Here is a 17,381-nt window from a genome sequence, read left to right as displayed (position 1 = left end):
TCAGCTACTGTAGGAGTCATCCAATGTTTGCTGAATAAACCTTGGCAACCGTTCTCGGAGGAGACAACTGTCATCCAAATATCCGTACACATGACTGCCTGCATCCATGTCCCGAGCATTCCAAGACTTTCCAAAGAAAAGATAACCTGTCCACATCTTACAAGGGCAACCTTTGCCTTTTATAGGTCTCTCCAAGCGTACCTTCGGCACTCGGTGTGCAGGGGTAACTAAAACGCAGCCAGCTGGCTTGCTCCGCTCCCCCATCAGATAAGAACTTAATTAATATTTTACAGGAAGAAAATCCGAGTCGGAGGAGTAGCTGAAGCGCAACGGCAGGAGCTGTGGCTGAGAGGATGAGGGACCCATGCTTGGAAATTAAGTCAAGCATCTTATGGATGCTGATAGAAGAGTAAGAGGAAACTGCCATAGGGGGGGGGGGTGTACCTCAGACATGATTTACAAATGTTTAGTCTATACAAAGTGGTTGGGTGAGGCTAACTAAACTTCCTGTCTGGGTATCACCTATGTGTAGATTTCAATCAAGGAATTTTATGAATGAAACATTTCTTCACAGGTTTCAGAATGACTGACTGACAGAAAAAGGAAATAATTTTGGATACTTGTAGATTTGTTTAAAGACACTGGACACCGTTGGTAATTGTCAAAGACCAGTCTTCTCACTTGGTAAATCTCAACATATGCACAAAATAACAAACCTGTGAAAATTTGAACTCAATTGGTCGTCGAAGTTGCGAGATAATAATGGAAGAAAAAAACACCTTTGTCACACGAAGTTGCGTGCTTTCAGATGCTTGATTTCGAGACCTCAAAATCTAATTCTGAGGTCTCGAAATCAAATTCAAATATTTTAGTAGTAAATAACTTCATGAAAACGAGGGAGTCGTTTCTCACAATGTTTTATACTATCAACAGCTCTCCTTTGATCGCTAATAAGTAAGTTTTTATGCTACAAATTATTTTGAGTAATTACCAATAGTGTCCAGTGCCTTTAAGATTAAAATGTATCCACACATTTTTTGGTTAAGGAGAATTTTAACTCCAGTACATATGATCTTGACAGTAGGTGTTGTCCGTATTTTTTAAATGTCATACTCAAATTAAATGTCAGTTCAAACACGGAAACAAAAATTGGGAGAAAAAAAGAGGGGAAAAAAGAAAAAAGGCAAAAGAAAAACAACCACCCCCTCACAATGGACGACTCTGAAAAGAATTTTGAAGATTTGTTTTTCCACTACAGAATGTACAAAGTAAATTGTGCCAATGTATGACATCTTCCATTTGTGATATTAAAGCTTTCTTTAGAAACTAAATTGAAAAAGGGGATATTATTTCAGAATTCTGCTTCACTGCAGATCGACCATCAGGGCATGTACCTCTAGATTAATAATAACTTTCGATTTGCCTTTGTTGCCTCCGTGAAGTATCAGGACCTGCCTATTGCAGATCTACTTGAATTAACTAAAGGTCATACCAAAACTGTCCTCATGAACTACTTGTCCGTATATTTCTTACCTTTCTACTATTTTAAGTTAAATTCTATAAATGAGGGTACAGTACACAAAAGACTCAATTCCAAAGCTCCTTCTTTTTACCCCACATTACATTTGCAGCATTTAATTTGCGGGAAAAAAAGCCTCCCATCTAGCGGGTGCCGCATGAAGCACGCTACTAGTCTTTACCAAACCCCGCCTTTCTGTTTGTTGATTTTACTATCTAAAGTGGTGGACTCTTCATATAAAGAAATCACATACTATCCTTTAGAGGGTATATTGTACTATCCCAAAGAGGGTATATTGTACTATCCCAAAGAGGGTATATTGTACTATCCCAAAGAGGGTATATTACGCTAATTCAAGGGTTAGGGTATGCATATTTGAATTGCTGATGTCACAAAACTAAAAGGACAATGAGTGTTTGTTTCAGAGTCATTGGAATCGGTTGTTTAGTTCCTCTAAAGTATCAAGGTATGAAACTGAAATCAACTTGGATTTCTGAAATGGATCGTTTATGAAATTGAAATTGTCTTTAGAATTGTTTCATTTCAGAATTATGGGTGCTGATAAACTTTTACTCACAGAAGTGCCACACTCCTTTTTATTTTTTAGGGTTTGATGTATTCATACTATGTTCAAGAGTTTTAAATGTTTCCGCTGTGAGGGGAAGCAGTCTATGTATTGGAATCCACAAGCTTCGGAAACTATTGACAAAAGAATTGTTTTCACAGTTTATTTTAAAAATTACTTACCTTCTTTTATTGAAGCTCAAGGCGTCTTACAATTTGCTGATTCAGTGAGTTCCAACGAGCAGAAACTGGAGAATTTATCCTGAAGAAAGACAAAATAACAAAATACCTACTCAGAACAATTTAAAATTTAAGATGAAAACAAGTCTGAAAACCAAAGGTCATTTTTGAAATAATAAAATAATCACTCTCATCGCATACAACTTGTTTTAATGGGGGTGTAGACATTTGAACACTAGGTGGTTTTGAATAAATTTGTTTCCGCAGCACTTCTTCAATTCTGTTGAGAGTTTATGTGGGAGTATTTTTTTGTGTATTTTTTTTTTAAAGGATTTTTTAAAGGGGCATTTTGATTACACCTGTAGTTCACATTTGAAGTATTGCATTTTTGTTTTCAGGAAATTGAAAACTTGTGGTTAATGACACCTGTGACGAGGTACTCTATTAGAAATGCTAATTATACCGGGTAGGACGAGTCTAATGCCAAATTACAAGTTATCCTCCAACTCTGATTACATTCATTCAAATTCAATCTCCCTAAAGATCCCATAACTCATTGAATCATCTTAACGTTGACTGTGTGGGATGATGCTTACCGTCTAAGCGCAGAGTACCGACGTTTATTTCCTTTGATGTTATTCACAACGCTTTGGTTAACACCTGGGGGAATGTGTGACACCCACTGCGATTTGCCGTGGGTGCCGTTTATGCTCCCTGGGGTAAACCACACTAATGAACAACATCGGACAAGATAACAACTGTTTCTTAAACAACATCAAAAGGGAGATGAGAGTTGTTTACTGCTTAGGTACAAGGTTGTGTAAACTGGGGGATCTGATTTAGACAGAAGTTCATAGAAGGTTGAAGGAAATTGATATTTTTAACCTGTACAAATGGACAAATTGCTTAGCATGTACGTGAAATCTACTAATAGTAATAACAAAAAAACATTAAATACACAATCCCCCTTCCTCTATAGAAGACACTATATCCAGCTTCAACTGTGAGAAAATTATGAGTTAGATTTGTACAATTTACAACGTGTGCATCCGAAGGCACTGCACAGAGATTACATGCACATGATCATGGTTTACTACACCATTGTGTTAACTGATTCTGTACAGTAGATACTCCCCATATAAATTCAGCGATCGTGATTGCCAACCCATAATGTGTACATTATCACACAAGATGAATGTACATGTAATAGTTTCTGTTACTGACTTGCTGGATAAAGGATTGACAATCAAATGTGTAACGGTGCTCTTTTGATTGTTTTCCTGCAAAAAATTTCCTAAAAACTACAAGAATTTATTTTATTGAGCAGAACTCTGAACTGCAGTGTACTAGTTGATTGGCCTACCAGATGACCATTGGTCATTTTTCTGATTTGGCTATTGCACACAATTTCTCTTATTATATGCCCTATATAAACAAATAAAAAATAAAAAACTTTAAACAAATACTGAAAACCACTGCCCATCAAAAACCACTGCCCATCAGATCACCCTAACAAAATTTACCTTAACATGTATAGCCTTCCATCTACATGTAATCACCACAATGAAGATACATACAATTGATGCTGATCCAGAGTCTGTGAGTCGACAGTACATGGACCCAAAGCATTCCTTCCCAATCAAGGGTTAGGATTCTATTTTTCCACTGATATTCCGTCAGCTTTGATAATCTTCCTTGTGAAATCCCTTCCTCTCAGTTGATTTGGAGATTGCCATTGACACCAAGGATGCGGCCAAGAACATAGATGAAGACAATGATGCAAGATATGTGTACGAGCCAAGGCTTGCAGTGCGTCTCATGTAATATTTAGCCTCTTAAAAATTGCAATCACCGCCACTGAGCATCAGGTAATGAACCACTAGCAGGACTCCACACTTTCATCCCGGCATGGAAACATTAAGCTGTTTTAAGACACTATACACCAACTGGTTTAGGTGACTGGAACATGAGGGTTTTCCCAGCCATGTATTTGTGTAAAATGTACAGGTTGCTTGAACCACATACCTAAACACAATGATCGAATACTACCCAAACCCAAGTCCTCTGTGTATTAACCAAGACAAGGGTTTTGGAATCAGCACATGTACATGTAGAGACAGGTACATGGAACGGCCTGAGTATTACGCTGCACACATCTCACCACCAGGTATATCCATGCACACATCCAGTGCATGCTGTTGTCAGTACACACTGCACGGACCCACGGTTTAGCAATCCACTTATAACGGTGGAAGGATAAGCTTGCTTGTTACCAAGGCATGGATTCGTCATCACACATATACACAGTCTCTGCCGTCCGTCTAGTCTGACGTTACTGATGATGTCACACCCCGTTTGCTCTCTGGGCCTGGAGGCCGGTCGTGGCTGCTAGCAACTAAACACGCCACCCAGACTCAACCACTGATGTCATTACCGAGGGACCAAACACAGCACAGAGCTATAGTCCTTGCCATCCATTGATTAAGAAAACTATTACAGACTATTGAGACACCGGTGTGTGCGTCAGGATACTGGCGATTTCACTGTATCTTAATGACATTCACACTGACTGAACATAGACCGCTCATACACTTGGGTCCAAAATAACAGGAGGGAGACGTTTCTTATTTCAGATTGTTTCTAAAATTAGCTGCTTTATTTTGGCGTAAGGGAGTATTTATGATTCTGTCTAGCCTTTAGGGATTATAAATATGATTATGTTGTTGACTTATGTAATTCTGTTAGTGTACGACCATGTAAAGAAAATTAAATTTAAGCAAGCAAGGCTGGAGACAAACAGTCTTATTTGTTATGACTGCCATCAAAACAAAGAACAAATATTTCATATTGATATAAGATGATAAAGGGAATTGAAGGGATTAATTTAGAGTGATTTGTTTCTGACATTCTCTCATTGTTATTAATTATTTGTTTTCTTCTTCAGCACTGCTTATTTCTCTTAAATTGTTATATGACCTCTTGCTATTATGTGTGTGTGTGGGTGGGCACACAATTTAAAACCAGGGACCTATACCAAAAGTGCGATAGGGTTCCTAGTTGGGTACAGGCCCTCAGTTGGACAGTATAATTATACAAAACCAATGGGGGCTATTGCAAAAACAAACAAAAGAACAAACAAAAGAGGGACAATTGGGGGTACCCAATGCAAGACTTTAGCACAATTGTGAGCTAACCCAAAGGTCCCTTTGGGGTGTTGGACACAAAGGAACAATAAACACCACAATGCTTTTCTTTACTAAAAGTAAATTGGACCCCCACCGAGGAATTCATCAAAAAAGAGAATAATAGAACAACAATTGCAGGACCCCACAAACAGAACAGTAATATTGTGTGTTTTAACACTACATATGAAGTGTGGAGCTGAGAACAAAAGAGGTCCATATCATGTATGAACTTCAAATACTATGTGGACTTACACACATCCACAATCCACACAGTGTCTTTTACAGTGTTGAAGAATACGATTAAAGTGTATAGAATAAAAAGAATGTCCACAGAGTGACTGCAACACAGAGCTGTGTGCTCATTTTTGGAGACCAATGACCAAAATAAAAAAGAGAAAATAAAAGGACTCCGTGGGAATTCTAAAGACTGGGGTGCTCCACAAGGAAATCTGTGTACAAAATCTATGGGAAAAGAAGAAAAGAACAAAAGAATGCTTCACAGGGATACATTTATGTGTGTGGTTGAGTAAATGTCCACAATACCCCCAGAGTATTTTCTCTTTGGAAGGTCTACGCAGATGGGCCCGAGATATTTCTAAAAGGAATGGGAAATCTTTGAAGATGCTGCCAAAGTCCTTGGATTGTTAACCTTTGCAGTGCCCATGTAACCTCCGTCGATCTCTTCAACCTATCTCCCTTCGATCAATACTCATTTCCGTTTTGTTCCACATTTCTCAGACCTCAGGAAGAAGTGGCTGCTCTTTTTTCGATCATCCAAACAGAAATTCAACCTATGCTTCCAACAGGCTTTTATAGTTAATTCAACAGGTTTTGAAATCAGCAGAGTGCTGTGTTTGATTGGCTAATTCAAAGCCCGCTCTGACCAATCAGCTGTTGGATGAACTGCCTGCTCTTTATCCGATTCATCCAAACCAGGGCAACCATCCTGAAAGAAATGAAATCTATGTTTCCGACAGGCCTTTCTAGTTTACAGGTTTTCAAATCTAAAGAGTACTGTGTTTGATTGCCTAATTCAAAGATTCCTCTGACCAATCAGATGTGCTAAGACTTTTACTATTTTTGTTTACCCACACACCATTGGAGTATTGGTGTTGAACGGACAGGCTTGCATGAGTTGTTTAAAAACTGTACAACATTTCAATTTGTTTTCTTTTATTTTTCAGCTTTTTAAAATACATAAACAAAAGATAAAACTAAATGCTGATGGAGCCAGCTTGTTTGCGCCCCCCCCCCCAAAAAAAAAAAAAGAAGAAGAAGACATAAATAAATAAATAAAACTAAACAAATAAAGAAACAAAATAATACTATATTTAAAATAAAAGAAATTTAATTAGTAAAAAATTCAAATAAATGTTTGACAGCCTATGCATTTCGTCTGGTAACCATCATAATCTTATTTGCGTGTTGTGTATAGATTATTGGGGTCTCGGGTACCAATGTTAGAAGTCAAGAAGTCCTTTTAATGTGCTTTCAGTGATTCAAGGATGATAAAATATTCAACCTTAGACTCAATTGCCAACTGAAGCGAACTGAAAGACATTGAAAAATCAATATAGGCCTACATGTATTGACATTACATACATCAGCAAGACAATAAGCAGCTATGGGTTTTTTAGCCAGTGCTTCTACATGAATACTGGGTTGAATTTTTGTAAATTTCTTACATTGGCAAAATTGATCTCAATAAAAAAAACTGCAGATTACGCTAAACATAATTTACTTAAGTTATAGTCAGTGTATACAAATGTAATTATAAATGTAATGAACGTTAAGTATGAGTTATGGATAAGTTGGGCTCAAAGACAATGTTGTACAAAATCAGGGTCTAATAAAACATCTTTTATCCCTGGCTTAGTTTAAAGAAATAAGATTCAGCACTTGGCACATGCAGAACACGTCTTGAACCTTGGTTGCCCCCTGTCCCCGAGATTGTTCAACAGATTAAACAAGAGGAAAAGAGTCTTCAAATCACAATCAAAACAAATAAATGACTCTCAATGAGAAATCTGTCTCATTTATTCTCATATATCATTACGAGTACAGACAAAGAATAATTAATCGGGAAGCTTTCAACAAACATTTTGCAATCCTTTAAGGAATTTCCTCCAACATCCCACACTGGAATTTCAAAATCAAAACCTTGGAGCACTGATAACAATTGGCATTAAGAATGGCTTAGTGGTTTCTTCCTTGCCTTTCAGTTCTTTGAACTGAGGGTTTGAATCCCCCCTGGAACTAGAGACTTTCATGTGGATTTAAATTTTCTGTACCTGCCTGATTGTACGTTTTTTTTCCCAGTTGGAATTCTCCTCCCACATCTAAGACTATGGGTACAAGTCATGGCAGATATCACACTAAAGCTGTGCTGGATGTGACAAAGCGGAGTGGTAGAGGTGTGCAAGAGCTGGGAATAGTAACGATTGAAAGAGAACAGGTGATGGAGGCGACACCAGGAATGCGCCCCCATTACAATCTGAGGACAAGGCCTAGGATGTAAGTCTTTGTGGAATCATCGAGATTTCTTCAATATCTTTTCTTCACTTGTATCTGCAGTTCTATGGGTTAACCAGTGTTCTCCACGAACTGTTTTATAGGGAAGGCGGTATGACGACATCAGAATGGCGCTAGTATTAAGTATAACGTCATCATCAGCCGTCAGTTTTAGCGTGACGATAATGTTGATGGAGAGGGGGCTTCGGGGAAGTCCCCACTGAAATTGGACTTGGTCAAGAATAAACTAAAAACAATTTTTTTATTTTTTTATAATTTTTTTATAGATAAGTTAGGTGCAACAAAATGATGGCAAAATTGATGCCAGAATGATCACTATGAGTTAGGTCTAAGAAGAGTTAAGTATGTGTTCGTCCATAGATGTATGTATAATAATAATAATAATAATAATAATAATAATAATAATAATAATAATAATAATAATAATAATAATAATAATAATAATAATAATAATAATAATAATAATAATAATAATAATAATAATAATAATAATAATAATAATAATAATAATAATAATAACCAATTATTAATAATAATAATAACCAATTTCACCAGAATAGATTATTTAACACCAATCAGCGTCAGTTGTTTAAGGAATTGGATGGGAAGGCTGACAGCACGCAAGCGGTTCCGAGACCAACAGAGGCAAAAACTTTCTGGGGTGGTATTTGGGACAAACCAGTAAAACACAACCGACAAGCGGAATGGCTAACAGATGTGAAAGATGAATTGAGAGGGGTACAACAGCAAGAAGGGTTCCAGATTGACGTGGACAAGGTTAAGAGACAGATAAAGAAGGTGCCAAATTGGAAAGCCCCGGGTATGGACCATGTGCATGGGTACTGGTTGAAGAACTTCCGTAGTTTGCATGAGCGAATGGCCCTACAATTGCAAGACTGTCTTGTACAGGGTAAGGTCCCATCTTGGATGACTGAGGCAAAAACAGTGCTGATCATGAAGGATGTCAAGAAAGGTAACATTGCCAGTAATTATAGACCAATCACGTGCTTACCTGTGATGTATAAACTCTTGACCAGTATGATTGCAGAAGACCTATATCGCCATATGGATGACCAGCAGTTGTTTCCAGAGGAGCAGAAAGGCTGTAAGAAGCGGTCCAGAGGTACGAAGGATCAACTTATCATCGATAAGGCTGTACTGAAGGACTGCAGGAGCAGAAAGACTAATTTGGCAATGGCGTGGATTGACTACAAGAAGGCGTATGACATGGTATCGCACACATGGATAATGGAATGTCTGGATATGGTTGGAGTGGCTGATGCAGTAAAACGTCTTTTAGGTGAGAGCATGAAGACGTGGCGAACAAATCTGACAGCCAACGATGATAATCTGGGCAAGGTATGCATAAGAAGAGGTATTTTCCAAGGTGACTCTCTGTCTCCGCTGCTGTTTGTTCTTGCGATGATGCCCCTGTCGATGATTCTAAGGAAGGTGAGTGCAGGTTATGTAATGAAGAAGGACGGATGTAAGATCAACCATCTGCTTTTTATGGACGATTTGAAGTTGTTTGCGAAGAATGAGGCCGAGATCGACTCTTTGGTGCAGACCGTCAGGATTTTCAGTGATGACATTGGGATGCAGTTCGGTCTGGAGAAATGTGCTTCAATGACCATGAAGAGGGGGAAGAGGGTACATTCCGATGGCATTGCTCTGCCAGATGGTGCACAGTTGAGGGCTTTGGGTGAGGAGGAGAGTTATCGGTATCTTGGTGTACTTGAATCGGACCATGTCCTTCACAAGGAATCAAAGGTAAGGCTGAAGGCAGAATACATCAGGCGTGTAAAGAAATGTTTGAAGTCTAAACTAAACGGGGGGAACATGATTAAGGCGATTAACACATGGGCCGTGTCTTTGATGAGGTACAGTGCGGGTATTGTCGAGTGGACTAAGGAAGATCTAGATGTCACTGACAGGAGGACAAGAAAACTAATGACCATGCATGGCATGCTACACCCGCGGTCAAATGTTAGTAGACTCTATCTTCCGAGGTCAGAGGGCGGAAGGGGGTTGCTTAGCGTGGCGGACAGTGTTAACATCGAGCGCAGAAGCTTGCATTGTCATGTCAGGAGGACCGAGGAGAGCTTGTTGAAAGTTGCACAAAGGTACACGAGGGCAGACGAAGTTGGGCCGAAAGAGTACAAGAGGGAAAGGAAGGAGGAAAGACATCAAGATTGGAGGAACAAACCACTTCATGGCCGGTTCTTGAGGTGTACTGAGGAAGTGGCCAGCAGCAAGTCATGGAATTGGTTAAAGAGTGGAGAACTAAAGAAGGAAACAGAGGGCTTGATTACTGCGGCGCAAGACCAGTCTCTAAGGACAAATGTAATGAAGGCAAGGATAGAGAAAGCAAACGTCTCTCCTATGTGTAGAATGTGCAATAAAGCAGAGGAGACTGTATTTCATATTGTTAGCGAATGCAGTAAGATGGCCCAGACGGAGTACAAAGGAAGACATGACAAGCTGGCCAAGGTGATTCACTGGGATCTGTGTAAGAAGTATGGTGTCAAAGTACTTGCGAAATGGTATGACCATGTTCCGGAGAAAGTTGTAGAGAACGACCAGGTCAAGATCCTATGGGACTTTAACATTCAGACCGATCATGTTATACAACATAGGCGTCCGGATGTTGTGCTATTAGATAAGACGAAGAAGATGTGTCATCTCATTGACATAGCGGTGCCAGGTGATATAAGGGTAGCTTCGAAGGAGATGGAAAAGATCGAGAAGTACCAGGACCTGGCCAGGGAACTTCGTAAGATTTGGCAGGTAAAGGTAAAAGTAGTCCCCGTGGTGGTTGGAGCACTTGGCACCATTCCCAAAGCACTGGGGAAACATCTAGATGAAATAGGGACAAATGTGAGGGTAGATCTATTACAGAAGGCAGCGCTTTTGGGAACAACGAGGATCCTGAGAAAGACCCTTGAGATCTAAGGCTACGGGACGTAGCCCGGCTCGAGGAGTTACCGGCACAAAGGAAAATGAGATCTTTCTTTTGCATGCTGTGATAAAATGAAATAATAATAATAATAATAATAATAATAATAATAATAATAATAATAATAATAATAATAATAATAATAATAATAATAATAATAATAATAATAATAATAATAATAATAATAATAATAATAATAATAATAATAATAATAATAATAATAATAATAATAATAATAATAATAATAATAATAATAATAATAATAATAATAATAATAATAATAATAATAATAATAATAATAATAATAATAATAATAATAATAATAATAATAATAATAATAATAATAATAATAATAATAATAATAATAATAATAATAATAATAATAATAATGTGAGGGACAAATGTGAGGGTAGATCTAATACAGAAGGCAGCGCTTTTGGGAACAGCGAGGATCCTGAGAAAGACCCTTGAGATCTAAGGCTACGGGACGTAGCCCGGCTCGAGGAGTTACCGGCACAAAGGAAAATGAGATCTTTCTTTTGCATGCTGTGATAAAATGAAATAATAATAATAATAATAATAATAATAATAATAGTAATAATAATAATAATAATAATAATAATAATAACACCATTTATAACACCATTCCTGAAGTGTACGAACACTCATTGTGTACACCGGGTGGGCTGTTTGCGTGATCTATATAGACAACGAAAACATTTCTATAACAAAAATTACCAACAAGATTTTTAAGGTTGAGATCGAACCAATGAATAAACATAATATAAACAAATAGATGTCCATACAATAGTTGCTATGCTGACGGTAACCATCTGTCTACATCACACGATCTGGGTAATCCATTATCAGAGGGATGCTTGCTGAAATGGCAAATTCATCACCAAATGGATAATTAAGATCGCTATGGAACATGTACATGGTATACTCCAATTACAAAGCATCGTGTCATACATGTATAGAGTAATTAAATGACCAACATGTGCTATTGTATGTAATGACATTCTAGGATGCATACTAGATTATGTAGCTGCAGTTAAAGAGACATTGTAATATTGTTACAAACCTTGTATCTGTATAACCATGGAGCAAGGACCTTGGTATAAAAGGCCTCAAATTTCATTTTTGAAAGGGCAAGGCCGTTTTCATTTTGCAATGGGCACTTCCATTAGAACAAAATTGCAAAGGGAAACTAAGGGAAACACTTGAAGGGACACCAAGGCCAACAGAGGCCATGACCGGTAAGTGGCCCCTGTGTAATGGGAGATTTTGAGGCGCTAGGTGGCAGCAGACTTACCAGGTAAATTGCCATTGTTTACGTAGTTCTGAGCAAGCGCACATTACCGAGAACAATTGGATTTTACCTGGTAAGTCTACTGCCACCACGCGTCTTGAAAGTCCCCCAGTGTGTAATTCCAGGTCTGATATCTCTACAATAGCTGTTATGGAGGTACATGTAGGTTTTTGTATTGACACAAACACCCTTTGAAATAATTGAAATAATTGAAATAATTGAAATAATTGAAATATTCTCAACCGTCTCAGGATATGACAGAAAATTTGAAATCATAAGCGCAGCCTACCCGCCCCCCCCCCCTTCTCAGCTCATTGTGCAATCAAAACTGTCACTGTCATTTGGCATTCAATTAATGGCATGGTGAACCCCCCCCCCCCCTTACTCTACTAACGTAATGCCCCAAATGGATCTGGATGTTACTGCACAGTCGCCTGGAGGGGCTATCACGTACAGGAACGCGTAGTCAATGTAACACCAAACGTTCCATTTAAATATGATATTAATAGGAATAAATTATGTTTTCAATAAACTGTGCTTTCAACTTTAACGATCACCAGTAGAACGCATAAACATATCACACGTTTAACGAATTCTAATATGTTGAAGGCACACTGCTGTACATGTACTGTTATGTGTACGCTAATGTCCCTGTGACCACTAAGTTGTCAAATGAATGTCAATCAACATAAATCAGTCTAGCAGGTGCACTCATCGTGGGGTATAAGGGACAAAGTGCATTAAAGCGTTTATTTCAATTAAATATATTTTTATGTTTTTATTATATATTTGGCATCAGCGATATTGAAGCATGTGAAATTCACAGAGTATAAAATCAAAAACAACTCTTGGTTGTAAAATAGTTCAAAAAGACTTAAAGGTTCCTGAAAATAATAAGTTGTATTGTTTGGAGGGTTTAAATGAAAAACTAACCGACCTACTGCATGCAGAAAATTAAGAATAATTAAAAGGATTAAAAACAGCGAACTAAATACATGCTGTAAAAGCTAACTTAAAGTACTATTAGTGTTATTTGCGTACACGATACACATATATGTACTTCATCCCCACACTCGAATTTACATGAATTTCCTGAAGCGGATCAGACTATACTGTTTGAAACATCAAGACATAACAATGTATCTCACCCTTGGTTCTTGGTTCTCATCAGAACCTAAGCATCTTCCTCTTCCTCAAAGAGATTAAACTCCTACAAATTTCATCCAAAATGGAAAACGAGGCTTTTGAAAGACTCTACAACAAAAGATGTGGATGAGGCTTGTTGTAGGTTAGTTTGTTTGCTGTGATTCAAATGCTACTCAAAAAGATAGTTTTCAAATCAACGTCGGAGAAAAACTGTTCCTCCTCACAACCTAGAGTTATTTCAAAAACATCACAACTTATTTCTTGTTGTGTTGTATCAAAGATGATCAACTGTTCGCCGTGTGCTCATTCATTCAAACCATCACTGACTCACATACATGCTGTGAGGTACAAATACCAAGAAATTAAATGAGTTAAAAGCCACAACGGAAATGGATTGGCAAACATTCATTCCAATTACAACTGAGTGAGAGTACAGTCACATTCTTCTAAATCTGCTGCCTCAAATGTAACTGCATCTAAATCGCAATAAAGAATCTGTCAAAACTCATTTTCAAACTAGTATTGTGCACAAAAAGGGACCTACAAGAAATAAAAACTAGCTTGGTTATCGGTGTCTGTGGATTGTGAAATTTGAGAGCTGTAATGACTTCGGAAGACAATCAGCCGTCGATTTCACAAAACTCTTCCTAACTTAAGGCTTATCTTAGGACTTAGGACGAGTCCCAACCATGCACTGTAGCATGCAGACCTTAAGATTAATCCTAATTAGGACAAGTTACTCGTCCTAACTCGAGATAAGACGAGTCCCAACTCTTTGTGAAATCGACGGCAGATCATAAAAGTTTAAATTTCTTGCTGATGTAGAACCCAAGGATATCAAGCTAAGCAGAAATAATCAGACAATATTTTTAATGTAATACATCTATTGGTTAGCTAAATCGGAACACCAATTGTAATGTAGTTTAAAAAGATGCAAAAACTAGTTAATGGCCTAAATGTTTCGACCCTATCATTACATTTAGCAAAGGGAACGTATGTTGGACAAACTTGGTATTTGGGAACCTTTTGAAGGGGCAACAAGGCCAAACTTGGGCGATACATTACATGGTCTCTGTGGCGCCCACTTACTCAAAGCCGTTTTTAGTTTCTCCTCAATCACATTAATTAATCAAATGTAGTCCCAGTTTCACTCATTTCCCGTACAATCAGTGAAGGTCGAAGAGTTGTGATTGACAGTTGATGACTTGTGGTTAATGATTGGGATATTCCCTCTTCAAGATTCAACAAATCAAGCGTGCAAAGTCACAAAGGCATAAAGTGGGTTCATTGAATTCACTTCAAGGATGGTTTTTACAGCTAAGCTTGCTGGAAATATTGGGGTTTTACTTCCTGGTCAAACACAGACAGTTCAGGGCCTAATTTCATAGAGCTGCTTAGCGGGAAAAGTACTGCGCTAACTTCAAAAGAGCTGAAGACTAAAGCACATTGTAATGAGTAGCTAAGCATCAAGAAATTACGCTCACCAGAATAAGATTACCAACCAAAATACCATTATATTATGTACCACATGTGACTGGTATCTTATTTTTGCTTAGCAGAACATATTAAGCAATATTTGATACTTATTTATTTCTATGAAACAGGGCCCAGTCGGTAAAGTTATTGCACTGTGTGAAGTGAGCATTGCTGTTCAGTGAAACTACGTCACAAACGCTAACAGGATAACAAGATTTGGAGCTCCAAATAGCGATGACCTAAATAAGAGGGTGCTGTGCCTATACAGGGGGTCAATCTATTTTGGGTAGCATGTAAGCATTTAAATAAGGAAGATAACAAGGAAATGATTGCCCAGGGTTTGACCTCATCTTTCTTGTCCCATAAGTTTTTTTGTCATATTTCAAGGATGCAAATGGTAGACGTAAAATGAGTTAGAACCACACTCAGGAAGTAAATGATGTGCTCGCACACTTTGTCAAATATTTTGTTGTTCCTGCTCCTTTGAAGGTGAACCCAGGATAACAACTACCCATGACAAAAACTTGCAACATTTTCATTTCAAAATTGTTGCAATGATATTGTAATGGGCTCACAATTTGACTATAGAGTCTTTCTGTGAATGTGAGGCCATCTTCACTTTTTGCTTTTAACAACATCAAATATTAGTTGGTTCGAATTTTGCTATTGTTTTTTTTAATCATTTTAAAAATCCAAGTCACATACGTGAGAAACCGCAATCCCCAAAACCTTGACGCAACCTTCTAGTCAAGAAACTTATCCATCAGAGATCTACATATAGCAGCTGTCACACAATAATCCATTTCCTTTCAATCAAGCCATAACTATTTCTACAAAAACAAACAACATTCGGTAAGATGTCCTTACCTTCACCCGTCTTACATTGTGAAAGAAAGCGTCATCATCAGATCAGGGCAACAATATGATCTACTCTTGACCTTTGATATACATGTAGCTGTCGGCATTCTCAAGATATGTTCAAGGTGACATTTAACTCAAGACATGGTCCGATCAAAGACGCTCGTCTCAATGTTGAATAAGAAGCACCTTGTCAAACCTCGGAGAGTAAGTGGCTAAGACAAGAACCACGTCTTGTTACTATAGCTTTGGTTTCTTTGGTTGGTAGGTCATGTAATAAACATGCCCAAGGCTGCATACTTCAGCGGTGTCCATCTTTTTAAAAATTCATAACATTAACACCACTAAACTTTTTGGTTAATTCATTATCTTACATTTCTAGGTCCAAGTTCAAATTGTTACTAAGCTAACTAATTTTCTGAGCCAAGAAATTTTGTGTTCAGCATTTAAAGCCATTGGTAAACAGTATTGTCCAAGGCTCACACTTCGTGTATCACAACTTATATAAAACAACAAACCTGTGAATATTTAGGCTCAATTGGTCATCAGAGTCGAGAGAAAATAACAGGAAAACCCACCCTTGCTTCCGCACGTTTCTCCGTGTCATGTCATGTGTTTACAACAAATCCGTAATATTCGATATCGAGAACTGATATTGTTTAATGTTTTCTCAAAAAGTAAAGCATTTCATGGAATAATATTTCAAGAGAAGTCTTTTACCATTACTTTCTGTAAACCCTGTAAGCTATTTGTAAATCTGTGAACTTTTAATTTTTGTTCTGCTCCGAAAGTGTCCAATGGCTTTAACAGCCTGGCCAGCCTAAAACTAAAGAAATACCAGTGGTTTTAAAACTGTGGTTTGACACTAAGGCCCGGTCATCCATTGCCTGCAAACGTTGAAGAAGAAAAACATTTTTAAAAATTCCCCTGATTCTTTTCAACTTGTTCTACTTATTAAGTTCATAAACAAGAATAAGGCTTGACCCATAATCTGATTACCCTGAATGAGGTTTGACATTGGAGACTCAGTTTGCAAACTTAAAGGTACTTTTTATTTTTTTCTAAAAGTAGTTGGATACTGAAGTAGAGAAATAATTCCCTCAAAGCAGATTTTGACATTATTAGTAGTATTTTACTTTGTTTAGCGTTATTTTCAATTAAAGATTGCGCGAAACAAATAAAAGATGTAGGACCTGATTGAACTTGGGTTGCTGTCATTCCGAGAAAGTGTCACTCATCTGCGAGTACTTGACAAAATTCACAAAATGACGTGCGTGAGAAACACAATACTAGCTTTGGGAATGCATGACAAGTTTAGTTGATGGAATCCACATCTGGAGACTATGATTGGCCAGGGATAGTGTGGCCAGAGAGCAGCCTATTTCCTTCCAAGGCTGACCAGAGGTAATTTAAGGCATTAATTAGGAGCTACTAATTGGAGCATGGTAGTGGTCATCTTCAAGGTATTGGCCATTGACCATTGCTGTTCTTAGAAGCACAACTGATTTAAATGTACGTAGGTTCTGCCACAGTTTTACAGAACCAAATAAATTAAAATAAAGACAGATGTCTATTGATAAAAGAATTTTAATAACAAATTCAAAAAAACCCATTTCATAATCAAAATGTTCTTCTCTGTTATAGATAAAATCA

The 17,381-nt window shown here is 37.7% G+C and overlaps 1 protein-coding gene across 1 annotated transcript in view; it reads right to left on the bottom strand.

Annotated features, from left to right (window-relative positions):
• Positions 1–17,381, bottom strand: part of LOC117288617 (cAMP-regulated phosphoprotein 21-like) — a 62,588-nt gene that overhangs the window by 26,880 nt on the left and 18,327 nt on the right. Inside the window, exon 3 of the mRNA XM_033769539.1 lies at positions 2,267–2,345. The gene's annotated coding sequence lies outside the window, so the exon portion shown is untranslated. The remainder of the gene's footprint in view (positions 1–2,266; positions 2,346–17,381) is intronic.

This window comes from Asterias rubens, chromosome 3, assembly GCF_902459465.1.
Source record: "Asterias rubens chromosome 3, eAstRub1.3, whole genome shotgun sequence".
NCBI classification, from domain to species: Eukaryota; Metazoa; Echinodermata; class Asteroidea; order Forcipulatida; family Asteriidae; genus Asterias; species Asterias rubens.
Note: the sequence above shows the minus strand (reverse complement) of the source record. Positions and strands in the feature narration are given on the sequence as shown.